The following is a 14,398-nucleotide window of genomic DNA, read 5'->3' as shown; positions in this document are numbered from 1 at the left end:
AGATGGTTGATGGACCAGACCACTGCCACTTTGTCGATCTTGAGGAGGACACAACAGTTTATCTTCTCCTTCGTCCAACACTTGACTGCAAAAGAGCCTGACGACAGCTCTAGGCAGGTGATGTGAAGACCATTCTCTTGTTCTGATAATTTTCCTCTGGGGGAGAATTCTTCACATCTGGCTTCCTGGCATACTCCGCTGGCATCAGACTTGATCACCAAGTCTGGTTGGGTACCCGAAAATGGCACATCAGTTTCATGCCTATTTTGGGCTTGCCACCAGTAAATTTCTGCCTCTGCGCTGCCCGTCAACAAAATGCACTGTATGTGAGGCTTCTGTGAAGGTGTGATATCTTGAGCCTTTGAAGGACCCTGTAATGTAAGTGACCAGGAAAGATGGCCTGGATGGAGGAGGAGGAGGGGAGACCTACTATCCTCTCAATCTGGTGCAGGGACATGGCTGGCTTGGCTAATGTGCAGGTCAGCTCGTGTCTCATCTTCATCACTATGGGATGAGGCTCATGGTAGCCTGAACAGAGTGCACTACGCAGTCCAGGAACATGAGGGACGGCGTCCGAGTTGAGACACTTTGCCTCTTGATGAGAAACCTCCGGGACTGGAGGATAGGCAGTCCACTGAAGGTGGTCTAGCAGTGCTTTCTGGCTTTGTTTCATCAACAGTATATTGTCCACCTGCACACTGAGGCGAATGCCTTTGGCCCGGTGTTACTTCACCTCTGGTTTGAGAACTTTTCTGAAACATCATGGGTTTGAAGACCTCCCAAATAGTAGTGTTGTGAATTTGAATGTGGTTTGCAATCAAATGAATTGGAGGAGCCCAGGTGGAGCTGAAATTTCGGGATTTTTAGATAAGCATCTTTGAGATGGAGGGAGACATGCTAGCCAATCGTTGTGAAGAAAGTTGTCTCTGAGAAGATGAAACCCTTCCATTTTGATTTGGTTGAAGTCCAGCCACTCGTTGAATTGCTTGAGGCTGATGATGGTGTGTTCCCCCCCCCCCCCCCCCCCCCAAACAAAATCACATTTGTCCACCAAGCATAAAGTAGATTGAACAGAGGAGCCGTAGATTTTTTATCTTTAATCCCTAGATGGGTCTGTAAGACTCAGACGTCAGGGACTTCCAGATGTGGACAAAATGTGCAAACCGGCCCCCCAACTTTATGCGGGGAATAAGGGATCTCACACTCTGTGAGAGGTGCTTTGCTGGTGTCCTCCTCTGGATACCAGATAGCTCAGATGTCAGTGGGTGGAATAGAACACAGCGGGATGGAACCCAGCAAACATGGAGTGATGTGGTACTGCCCTCAACTAGAGGCTTGGCCCTGGAATGAGACCTGCTGCTGCCCACAGCCGGCCGAGCCCCCCACCCTGATAACGCAAGAATTAAATATCCTTTTAATAGAGGACTGAGATTTGTCCAGTAAATTGAACTTAGTGACTAACTTACTGAGTTCTTTAATAAAGGGATAGCTGCACCACTGGGCCCACCTCCAGGTGGCCCGGGACCCTAATTTCAGGTCGATTTTTAAAGCGCAAAGACCATCTCCGCTCAGTTGATAGGACGCAGTTGGCATTGCTAAGGAAAATTATGGCTCTCTATCCCTACCCAGACCTCTGGGAGGGCAGGGATCCAGAGGCGTTGGCGTCTTGCGCCGTATATAGTATCTTGGCAAGGGAACCAGCAGTGTGAAGGAGTGTGTCCTGACAGGACCGCTACGAGCAGTCCATGCCCTTCTCGAAGTCCAGGGTGTAGTTGGTGAGAAGTCGCCAGGGGAGCCACTTGAACCACCAGGGATGTGCGGGGACATTCTGCCTTGAGGCGGTTGCAGACTTTTTCAAGGGATTTCCTCAGCCTCTCTGACACATACGTGACGACCTTGTCTGCGGGGGCTCACCCAGAGGTTGCTGGTGAGGTACCCACCAGCTCAAGGGGGAGGTGTTGTGGCCTAAATGCCCACTTCTGTCACTATAAAGCATCCAAATCGATGCATGGGTGTATTTCTTGCCACAGGACTGGAGAGTCTCAGGTAGGCCCATAGGAGGAAGTATGGGTGACACTTTGGGTTCTACCCTCGGACCAGGGATCTTAGGCACTAGTCTGCCAAGTTAAGGAGCTTTTGCTCCAGGGGTTCCATAGCCTCCGAGACCGCCATCTGTGTGGTGGTATCCATGACCTTTCAGCTATCATTGATGGGGAGATAAGTAGTTGACTCTTCCTCCATATAGGAGTCTTGTCTCTTCTGCATATCAAGGGCACTTCAATGTTGGCTGAACCAGATGTGTAATAGGGCCCTGTGAGGGCACAATCAAGGGCCTGAGAAGGCACAATCAAATATGGGACACCAACCTACCTTATATTCACTTGGTTAACTTGTGAAAACCGGTAGGTAAAACCTGGTCTAAGTAATGACCTAGGTGCGTCCCAAAAGCTGTCCAAAAGGCTGGCGTGTGGTCATGCTGCTCTGCGTTAATGAGGACACCGACCTCATGTACTGACCTCAATACGGGCCTATCGGCATCCACAGGCTTGAGGAGATTTAAGTTGCCTTGCATCAAAAAAGTAACAAACCCCTTTGTAGGGGCTCAGTATGTCACCTGAAGGCAAAATACAAACCCCATTTCAAGAGCGTGACACTCCAGGCCTACACAGCGAGTAGAGGTGGGCAGTCGAGCGCACTGAGCCGATCAGTGTCTCCTGAATGTGAACGGCACAGTGCGACCAGAGAGTGCATTAAAGCTTAAAAATTGACACGCGAGCACCCCTAGCAGTCAGAGGACCGCACTGCCCCAACATGCCTCTGAGACGAATGCCCTCGCTGGACCGAAACCACAAAAAAGCGAGCACGCTTCCGAAGATGGTTGAAGAAAATACCTAAAAGGCAAAATACTAGTTATGTACAATGGCTCAGACTAATCATATCAAAGAAACAGAACAAAATACGGCCCTCAGGCCCAGCAGTTAACTGAAGTCTGCGAGGAGCAGCAAAGAGGGAGGAAGAGATAGCATGGTCAAGGGACTGTGGGAGCACAGGGGCCGCCTGAATGAACTGTCAACGTTTTATCCCACGTGTTCATAGGCTTTGTGGTTTTATCAATGTTTTGAAATGGCTGTTAAATAAAGCGAAGATGGAAAGTATAATCCTCACCTCCAGTCCTGACATGGAATGAATTTTTAAAGGCCACTGTCTTGTATTAAAGCGGTGTGTCCAATTGCAGTGGATTTCAGAGTAGGCTTCAATGTCAACACCCAAATGCAGAAGACATGAAGAGGCTGCCAAAGATAGACCAACATTACAGGAGGGCACATTACACCATGTTCTAGTCACACCCATATTGGTGGTGTTATCAAGGAGCACTGGAAAGAACACAAAGGAGAACATTTTTAAATTGCTAAAGTATGCAGAATGTTTGGGGGGGGGGGGGCGGGCAATCTTTCAAGTGAGTGGTAAGAGCATAGCACTGAATCTGCTTTGTGGCAGGAGAAGACCGTATCAGGTGCGTAGTGGATGGTGGGAGGCCACGTTTTAGGTCATGTGTGATCTGTCTGTGGTCTTAAGCAGTCTTACCCACACTACTGATGTCTTGCCTTTCTCAACAGAGCATTGAGTAAAGCGCTCAGTCTACTGAAGTCTTTTCTGACTGGTAGACATCAGATGTGGGCAGTTCTCAGCCAAAGCTGTTGTAGTTGGACTCTTTCTCTAAGCAACACTGCTGGTTTAAGGATGACAGTACTTATGATTGTAGGCACCTATGCCAATCCTACTACAAATCGCAACTGTTGTCCTAACCCTCCCGTCTCACAAGCAGCACCGCACCAAAAAGCCAAACAGCAAAAGGTGACTTGTGGCAGCCTTTACGCATGGACTCCTGAGTGTGACATCTCAGGGAGTGTCGTGGTTAAACAGAGATGACTCCTTTCTCACATTAACATGTCTCAGTCAAACACAGGCAAGGAAGAAGATGCAGTAAGATTTGAATAGGTTTCATTTTACAAAACTTCAACCTACAATAAGTTGCATGGGTTGCAAGGATTAGGATACTGAATAATGCAAGAAACAGAATGATAAAGACGAGTCATTAATACAAAGACCCCCCCCCCCCCCCCCCAAACCTTGCAATAATATGATATGACCGAAGATGTGAAATATGTCCTAATACCCTAATATGATGTATCTAATCTCTAACTTAAGAGAGAGCTAGGTCTTTTAAAGCTAATCTGCCAATGCCATGTCCATGAGAAGAGCCCCCCTCCCCAAACATAATCTGACAATGCCATGTCCATGAGAAGATTGCCCCCCTTCTCATGGACATTTTGAGAAATCCATGCTAGGGATCAGTTGGTGGATGAAAAATTACCTAAAGTTTAATGCAGACGAGACAGAGGTGTTGGTCTTTGGCACACAACATTCCATTTGGCCTTCCTTCTGGTGGCCTGGGACCTTCGGCCACCCTCCAACCTGGGGGAGTTCTGCCAAAAAAAATCTTGGTTATTTTCTATGAAACGTTTCATAAACAAGTTGCTCAAGCTACTAGCTCCTACATTCACAGTATTAGAACTTTGAAAAAAGTTTTCCTTCATCCCTGCTGATCTGCGCAAAGCAGTGGTTATGGCATTGGTGCCTCTTGGTCGGACCACTGCAATGTGCTCTATCCTTAATCAAAGCTCCCTTTTTTTTTTTTTTTTTTGTAATGAGTTACAGGTGACTCGAAACACGGCACCTCGGCTTATCTAGCACATCTAAATGCATCAGTTGGTTTCTCAGGGGATGGTGGGCCTCTGTTGGCTCCCTGTGAGGAAGTCAATTATGTTCAAAGCCCTGTGTATTGCTCACAAGGCCTTGCAGAACTGTAGCGTGCAGTGCTTTAGAACCCTACTCCGTTGATGAGCTCAAAAGGCTGCTGCGCTTTGCTCAAAAAAAGGTTGGTTGTGCCAAGAATTCATAAAGCTAAGGTGAAGTGGCGGATCTTTTTCTTATTCCATAGCTAAACTGTGGACTAGGTTGCCCATACATATCTCGGGAAGTGAAGTTTGCTAACATTTTGAAAACTTAGACATGGCACCTTGCAGTTTGTCTAGTAGCCTGTTTGGCTTTCCTTTGAAAGTGCTTCCCTGTTTTGGTTTTTTAATGCATTGACACCTGCGGGTATATGTTGCGTTTTTTATAAATAGATCTACAATTCAAATATTAATAAGACGGAAAAATTATTTAAAATCCGGATAAGTGAATGTGTGGGTACAAGTATTTTAAGCTCTAAAAAGGTAATTGTGTCAATACGTTTTTCATCATTGTCTTATTAGGATCATCAATCCAAATAGTAATATCACCATAAATGGTAAAATGAGTGTACTTTAGGATGGAGTACCAGATTTTGCCAAAGAACGCAGAAAAGTCCCACCTGATCCAGGAGGGTGGTATAACAAACTTGAAAATATAGGATAGAGACAATGTTACTCTAATGCAGGTCTTCAGCAAGTGGAAAAGTATTTGAGACAATGACTGATGCTCTGAGAATCTCTGGTAAATGGAAAGACCCCCACCATTTACTTGAATCTTTATACTTCTGAAACTGGTAGGTTTAAATTGGGGATGAGGAGCCACGTTTTGGTAAGGAAAATAGTGTCTAACTCATAAGCAATGATAAGTAGTCATAACTGCTAGCAAACAATTCACAAGGCTTTTCTAATTGATACTGCAGATTCCTCAGGTGCCAGTAAAGTTGAAATGGGTCTCCTGTGCAATTATGTGGCTCTTGACAGTCTTTGTGTCAGGCACTGCAAAGGATATGATGTAACTATAGTCATGTAAGCCGCACACAAGGAGTTCTGTGTTTTTTTCTGTGTACGTTGATGTGGATCCTGAGTGCTCTCCAGGGAACATTTCCCACCAAAACATCGTTCAGTCCAATCCAATCCAAGGTCAGCCCAAATGCTTTGCTTTCCACCCCACTGGACAGGGAAATCTAAGAGGCTGGACACCTTTGGTAAGAGAATCTTCTCTTCCACATCTTGGCCTTTCGGTCGCTGAACATAGGCCTCTTGGGCTGATACTCACATGCTCTTTGGGACTCTGATGCTGCCCAAGCACCCTCAAGAGTGCGAACCAACTTTAACCATGCACCTGTGGGCAGTAGGGACACAAGTGAGTTATCTATCAGCTGTGGACTGGACACTATGGACTTTGTAAGAAGGGACATGACCTCTACGGTGTCACTTTGCCGCCACAACTATTTGCTGTCTACTGGCTTTAGAGGATGTCCAGGCAACCTTGACTGACCAGCCTGTTGTTGGCTCCTGCCTTTTAGGTGACAATGCTGACCTGGTGCACGAGTGGTTTTGTGAAAGCTGGGTCCCTTCCAGATCCTTAGTCTTCTTTCTTTTCCTGACCACAACAGCAGTCTTCATCTCTTCCCCTTCCCAGCCATTTCATAGCTGGGGAAGCAGGTTCAACAGTGGGTGGGTAGCCAGACCCAGCGTGCTGTCCAGTCCTCTGGCTCTTCAGCTGGCGCAGCCTCCAAGCTGCTTTAGTGAGTCCTCCACCCAGCACGAACATCCCTTTGGCGACCGGATCAGGCACCACTGCCTAAATGGATTGAAATGACTTCCAACAAGTGGGCACTACAAACTGTGCAGAAGGACATGCGCTTCTCTTTGTGGAAATCCTTCTTCTTTGCCACCATCCCCAGAATGTCTGATAGAGGACAGTCTCTTTTTAGTCTGTCAGGCAGTGCAGGCTCTATTGACCAAAGGAGCCATCAAGAGGGTGCCATATGTAGGATGTGGTTGCTTTTCCAGCTACTTTCTAGCTCTGAACAAGGATGGATGCCTCCACCCCATTTTAGATTACCACTCTCCCCAAACGCTGCCTGAAGAAAAATTTAGGATGCTAACATTGGCTCAGGTCTTCCTGTTCTGGAGACCTGGTTTGTAGTGTTGGACTTTCAGGATGCTTATTTTCTCTTCTCTCCCCCGTCCTGTGAGCCCACAGGCATTATCGTCGGTTCACAGTAGGCCATGAGCATTTCCAATTTGCTGTGCTCTCATTCTGCCTCACCAGTGCTCTCTAGGTGTTCAGGAAAGTGATTGTGGTGGTTGCAGCTCCCCTTCGGAGATCAGTCAAATTTGTCGAGCACTTCTTGTCATCCATGAGGTTATCCAGGCGCTTCCAGGGTCCAGTTGATTAGCCAAATAGGCAGTTCTTCAGGGACTTTTCCATCTCTGAAAGAGATGGGACGGTCCGGAGATGAAAGGGTAGCATGTTCCATGTCTTCGCTGCTAGGTAGGAAAGGGAGTGACCATCTTCCACGTTGGATGCAGTGCAGGGGGGTGGGGTAAGGGTTAGAGAAAGGGAAGGGGGGTGGAGGTGCCTGTTGGAAGTTCAGGCATTGGTTCAAGTAGGTGGGTCTGCAGTTGTGTAGGCCCTTGTATGCATGGGGTCAGGAGCTTTAACTGACATCTTTTCTGTACAGGGAGCCTGGAGTTCCCGGATGTAAGAATGGTATAGATTCTTCTAGGAAGATCCAGGACGAGTCTTGCTGCGGTGGTCTGTCTGCTCTATAGTCTGAGGTGAGCTATGATCCCTGCTTAAAAAGCATTCTTAGTCCAGTTGGCTGGAGTTGATGGCCTGGGTTATGGTGCCTCTTCAGCGTTAGAAATCCTTGGCATGTTAATATATTCAAGTGGCTACCCTAACTGCAGATTCCTCATCTACTTTCCCATCCTCCCAACTCTGCAGCATGGCTCCTTCATGCTACCATCCTGTTTGGTTCTGCATAGTGGTCAAACAGTCTCTGCATTTGTGGATCGAAAATAGTCACAAAAGAACTATATCAGGATGCCAGCATGGTGCCTTTATAGGCACTGAGGCAGATGTGGAACTGATCCATGCCACCTACCGGTGCACTGAGGTACTACTCGAGACTTTCTAGCTCCAGTCGGAGGCCTGGGGAATATTGTAAGGTGAGGAATCTGCCGTTAGATAGTTTAACAGGAAAAGCATTACCAAAGATAAGTAACTTGTTTTGCAGGTTATACAAAAAAGTGTTACCTCGGGCACATGAAAGCTGTTAAAAAGTGGAATGCCAAGTGGCAAGGGACCACAGAGAACATGAGGCATTATGTTGGACCCGCTCTAGATCCTCCCACCAAAGGCCAGCAAATTATCCAAGACTTTGAAAGTCTCTTCAAGGAGTCATAACATATGCCAGATGAGGGCCCTATGGTAGGACTTTGGACTGGCAGCAGGAACCCCAGACTTTTTTTTGTTTTGTTTTTTCCTTGAATGCTGAACACCACACCACAGCACCACTTACTCATTCAACCTTTACCTAGTTCTTAGCCTGTGGGTGAGGACCAGCGCAGTTCACACCCTTCACTCAGGTGACAATGGCCTTGTTTTGTCATGCTCCCAGTGGTGCGCCATTGGGCCATATCAAGCCACTGGATGTCACAATAGAGCTTTTATTTTGAGGCATGTGGGGAATTGATTTCTATTTAAACGCTATAGCTTTTTTTTCAATTAACATTTAATGTAGTAACCAAAATATATTTGCTAGTGATGCTTACAGCATCTCTGGGGGCACTAGTGTCTCCTTCGGAGCTGCGGCATCTAGGATCAAACGCAAACATTTACAGCCCCCCTCCCCTCCCCCAGCACAACTGGGGTCGCATGGTGGGCAAAAAAACAATGGATTCAATCCAGATCTTTGTGACTGGGGGGGTGAATGTTTGCATTTTTCATCATTCCGTCCATCTGTTCTTTTTACTAGTGGGCCTGCAGCACTGATTGTTCCACTCAAGTAGTCCTGAAAACATCTCAGGCCTGCCACTGCAGAGCTTGTGTGTGCAATCTCACTCCCACCCTGTTTTGGCATTTAAAATCTCTTGCCAACCCTTAAACTCCCTTTTTCTTACTATTAAGCCACCCCTAAAATAGGCCTTAGGTAGCCCATAGGGCAGCGAACCATGCAAGTAAAAGACAGTACAACCTCCCAAAGTCGTTTTTCATTCCTGTGAGGCCTGCGCCTCTCAGTGGCCAGCATTGGACATTCCTTGTATTACCTTTAAGGTGTAATCTCTGATCTGAGATGAGTAGCTGCATCATGTTTAATACCATTGGAATGCTAATAATAAATCCTTCACTGGTAAAGGTGGATTTATTACTATCTTAGGAACGCCACTATAAGAAAGTGAGCATTTCTCTGCACTCACTGCCCTGTGTACCTAAAGCCTATCTTCAATACACGTCTGTCTTGGGCTAGGTGACAGCTACACTTGTGCATTCCTGTCAGACACCCACAACACAGGATACTTGGTGGCTTCTGCATGCATCTGAATTATAGACAGGTCGTCCTGGGGAGGAGGTTAGAAAGGGCTCACAATTACACCTCAACAGGTCAACCAGAGCCTACACAAAGGGGCTGATTACTTCCCACTGAAGCCAAGGCTGACCTGAAGGGGGGGGGGAGCTGCGCACTACACAAGAACCCTTTGTAGTCACCCCCACCATCAAATGCACATTGTAATACAAGTACTGGGTCCCTGACCCACTAAAATCAGTAAATTTCAGGACTCGAGGAAATGCTGCTCTAGTAAAGACTGTTGTGTGCCAGAATTGCTACACTGAGGATGGACTGCTCTCAGGGACTGCTGCACTGCTTTGTAAACCCCTGCTGCTTGATGATCTCTGCCCGGTAGACCAAGAATTGTTCTCCAAACCCAGAGTAATTCCAAGCGACTTCTGTTTCCCTTTGCTTCTCTCTTCTTTCCATCAACCCGATCAGCTTTGCCAAATGTTGCTGCTCACATCTGTGAACTGCCCGGAGCATCCCTGCTTTTCTTTGCCGATCACTACTTTGTCAACCCGAACAGCTTTGCCAGAGCGGTGAGCACAGGCTAATTTAAGTTGTCATTGACTTGCCCCGACTAGGATTGTGGTCCCTACTTGGACAGGGTGCATACCTCTGCCAACAAGAGACCCAATTTCTAGTAATCACGAAGACTCCATGTGCTACTTAAATATAACTTCTCCAAGTGTGTTACTCCCAGTACACTGTGGGAAATGGTGCAAGTGGTTGCCCCACATTTGCCAGAACGCTTGTTTGACCATTCAGCAGAGGTTGTTAGTGGGTTGTATGTAATGAAAACCCAGATCGGGTCTGTACACCATTGAAATAGCCACACTGGGGGCTCCAGTATCCCTCCAGATTTGTGAAATGTCCTTCATGGCAGTAATAAAGCCCAGACCCCAAACGCTTTCTTATACTAGTCTCCGTCAGTCCCTCCCAAAATGTTTGAGATTATGTTCAAGTTATGTCTGATGGTGAATTGCATAATTTCTGACAGGACTTTGATACTCCACAGGTACTCCTGGAGCATGTGGAAGATGCAGATTAGGGGAGAGTCCCTGTTTTTCCTTGCCATCCTAGAAATGTGGGGAATTGATTTCTATATAAACGCAATAGCTTCTCTTTCAATTAACATTTGATGTAGTTACCAAAATATATTGTGCCGAAGTTTGTTTTCTGGGTGCCATTAGTAGTTTGTCATTCGTCTACTTCACATCAGACTCTTCCTCTCTTTAGTTCCAGAAACGTACCCCAGGTGTTCATGACCAGTGTTTTATATAGTCTGGGTATCTTTTGGTCATTAGCAGTGTCAGTGTAAATTTCACCTCAAGGAGGTGAAATTTGAATAGCGATTCTGTCACAGTGAGATTTGGCAAATGGCCATGCCCAAGTTGCAGATAATTCAAGAAATCATTGTGGAGGAGTCCAGACTTCCCTTGCAAGGGCAAGAACATTTAATCAGTTAGTGCCATCACCCAGAGAGGTAATTCCAAATATGTCCCACACCTTAGGCCTTCCCAAGGTGGATATCACCAATAGAAACGTCCAATCTCAAGGGGGAAGACTCCTCTGAGCGTGGCTTTTTTTTTTTCTTTTTTTTTTTCTCCCTTCCCTATTCCCTGGGTTGCAAGGCTACTTTCCTAATAATAATTACTGACCTGCTGATATTAGGCTTCTGTCAAACATTATTTTGACAATGCTAACCCTTGGATCTAGGAACTACTCATGGAAATTAGATTTTTGAAAAAGTGAGCTTGTACTGTGCAGGCTGAAGAATGTATAGTAGTTTAATTTTAAACAATATAAGGGATATCAGTAAGGTATTCCAGTGGGAGATATTTTGTAAGCTTTTCAGTCAGTAGCCCTCCTGTTGCTCTCCTGTTTTGGTTTTCATAAGATGAACATGTCCAGGTGCCTTTTTACTTTGCCTTATGACTTTTAGAGCTCCAGTCTGTTTTTTAGATACGTTCAATAGTTCAATTTGGAATTAAGTTTGACATTTTTAGTCAGTACCTCAACAAAGGAAAGGAACAAGAGGCTTGCGATTTGCTGAAATAAGGCCCCCCTTGTTTGACTTGTGCCACAAAATGTGCATCTTCTCTTGGTGATTTTGGCCACAACAGATATTTGTTCTGACCTAGCCACGACAAAAGCATTGTGGGATAAAAAGATGTAGGCAACACGTGGGCCATCTATCCTCTGCCAGAGAGTGCTTGATGAGACTGATGGAGTCATGACTGTGGGACTGGCAAAGTTTAAAGCAACAAAAAAAGACCACCCACAGAGGGAGGATTTCAAAAATCAATTGATAACCTGATTCAGACACAGAGTATGGTCCTATTCCAAAGTTCATTGCACAGTTAGAGGCAAGGTTATAACAACAATTCATTTCCTATGGTCTGCTCCACTGTAACCTGCCTGTGTTTTTTCTAGACTACTGTTTGCACTTATCTAGCTGCCTGGAACCTATTTGCCTTTGTGAGACAACAGTCTTTATTTTACTCCTTGCTCTTTCAGTTAAGTAGCAGCAACATAGCACACTTCCTATGGAAGAGTTTGTTAGAAGTCAGACTTTGGTTCAAGGAGAGTGACCCCTGTTTGAGGGAACTGTAGATGCTGGCATTTATCTGATATCTCATTCAACACTATCCAGAGTTTTCTTGGTGTGTGGATGATCAGTAGAAACAAATTCCCAGATATTGCGAAAATAGGCTAGAGCAGTTGGACATCAGGCCATCTGCGATGAATAACTCTTTCCACTTGACCTGAGACAAAATGGTAAAGAAACTATTTATCCTGTCCTCCCTAATGCAGTATCAGCGGTCCATATCTGTTGTAGTAAACTCTTGTTTTCTTTTAAGAGAGATCCTCTTCGTCGAGCAATCTTTTCATAAGCTGGAAGAGGGAAAAGGAACTCTACAACTTGGATTAATCACTCTTATTTGATCCAAGCAACATTTTGTGGTCTCTGGGAAACAAGGAAAAGATGCAATAATCTATAGTTGCTAGGCTCGTCTCTAGATAGTCTTTTCCGACGTTCTACTTTGAAAAAGCAAACCGTTTCCTAGCTATGTAATCACAAGCTGTTTCATGTGTGTAGGAAGTTGGCTCTGTATGTGCTATTTCAAAGTAAGGAATAGCATGCACAGAGTCCAAGGGTTCCCCTTAGAGGTAAGATAGTGGCAAAAAGAGATAATACTAATGCTCTATTTTGTGGTAGTGTGGTCGAGCAGTAGGCTTATCCAAGGAGTAGTGTTAAGCATTTGTTGTACATACACATAGACAATAAATGAGGTACACACACTCTGAGACAAATCCAGCCAATAGGTTTTTGTTTCGAAAAATCTCTTTTCTTAGTTTATTTTAAGAACCACAGGTTCAAATTCTACATGTAATATCTCATTCGAAAGGTATTGCAGGTAAGTACTTTAGGAACTTCAAATCATCAAAATTGCATGTATACTTTTCAAGTTATTCACAAATAGCTGTTTTAAAAGTGGACACTTAGTGCAATTTTCACAGTTCCTAGGGGAGGTAAGTATTTGTTAGGTTAACCAGGTAAGTAAGACACTTACAGGGCTTAGTTCTTGGTCCAAGGTAGCCCACCGTTGGGGGTTCAGAGCAACCCCAAAGTCACCACACCAGCAGCTCAGGGCCGGTCAGGTGCAGAGTTCAAAGTGGTGCCCAAAACACATAGGCTAGAATGGAGAGAAGGGGGTGCCCCGGTTCCGGTCTGCTTGCAGGTAAGTACCCGCGTCTTCGGAGGGCAGACCAGGGGGGTTTTGTAGGGCACCGGGGGGGACACAGGTCCACACAGAAATTTCACCCTCAGCGGCGCGGGGGCGGCCGGGTGCAGTGTAGAAACAAGCGTCGGGTTCGCAATGTTAGTCTATGAGAGATCTTGGGATCTCTTCAGCGCTGCAGGTAGGCAAGGGGGGGATTCCTCGGGGAAACCTCCACTTGGGCAAGGGAGAGGGACTCCTGGGGGGTCACTTCTCCAGTGAAAGTCCGGTCCTTCAGGTCCTGGGGGCTGCGGGTGCAGGGTCTCTCCCAGGCGTCGGGACTTTAGGTTCAAAGAGTCGCGGTCAGGGGAAGCCTCGGGATTCCCTCTGCAGGCGGCGCTGTGGGGGCTCAGGGGGGACAGGTTTTGGTACTCACAGTATCAGAGTAGTCCTGGGGTCCCGCCTGAGGTGTCGGATCTCCACCAGCCGAGTCGGGGTCGCCGGGTGCAGTGTTGCAAGTCTCACGCTTCTTGCGGGGAGCTTGCAGGGTTCTTTAAAGCTGCTGGAAACAGAGTCGCAGCCTTTCTTGGAGCAGGTCCGCTGTCCTCGGGAGTTTCTTGTCTTTTCGAAGCAGGGGCAGTCCTCAGAGGATGTCGAGGTCGCTGGTCCCTTTGGAAGGCGTCGCTGGAGCAGGATCTTTGGAAGGCAGGAGACAGGCCGGTGAGTTTCTGGAGCCAAGGCAGTTGTCGTCTTCTGGTCTTCCGCTGCAGGGGTTTTTCAGCTGGGCAGTCCTTCTTCTTGTAGTTGCAGGAATCTAATTTTCTAGGGTTCAGGGTAGCCCTTAAATACTAAATTTAAGGGCGTGTTTAGGTCTGGGGGGTTAGTAGCCAATGGCTACTAGCCCTGAGGGTGGGTACACCCTCTTTGTGCCTCCTCCCAAGGGGAGGGGGTCACAATCCTAACCCTATTGGGGGAATCCTCCATCTGCAAGATGGAGGATTTCTAAAAGTCAGAGTCACCTCAGCTCAGGACACCTTAGGGGCTGTCCTGACTGGCCAGTGACTCCTCCTTGTTTTTCTCATTATTTTCTCCGGCCTTGCCGCCAAAAGTGGGGCCTGGCCGGAGGGGGCGGGCAACTCCACTAGCTGGAGTGTCCTGCTGGGTTGGCACAAAGGAGGTGAGCCTTTGAGGCTCACCGCCAGGTGTGACAATTCCTGCCTGGGGGAGGTGTTAGCATCTCCACCCAGTGCAGGCTTTGTTACTGGCCTCAGAGTGACAAAGGCACTCTCCCCATGGGGCCAGCAACATGTCT

The 14,398-nt window shown here is 46.7% G+C and overlaps 1 protein-coding gene across 2 annotated transcripts in view; it reads left to right on the top strand.

Annotated features, from left to right (window-relative positions):
* GLG1 (golgi glycoprotein 1) overlaps positions 1-14,398 on the top strand; it is a 619,378-nt gene that overhangs the window by 52,325 nt on the left and 552,655 nt on the right. The window lies entirely within an intron of this gene.

Source organism: Pleurodeles waltl, chromosome 12, assembly GCF_031143425.1.
Source record: "Pleurodeles waltl isolate 20211129_DDA chromosome 12, aPleWal1.hap1.20221129, whole genome shotgun sequence".
In the NCBI taxonomy this organism is placed as follows: Eukaryota; Metazoa; Chordata; class Amphibia; order Caudata; family Salamandridae; genus Pleurodeles; species Pleurodeles waltl.
This window is presented reverse-complemented; position numbering and strand designations above follow the sequence as displayed.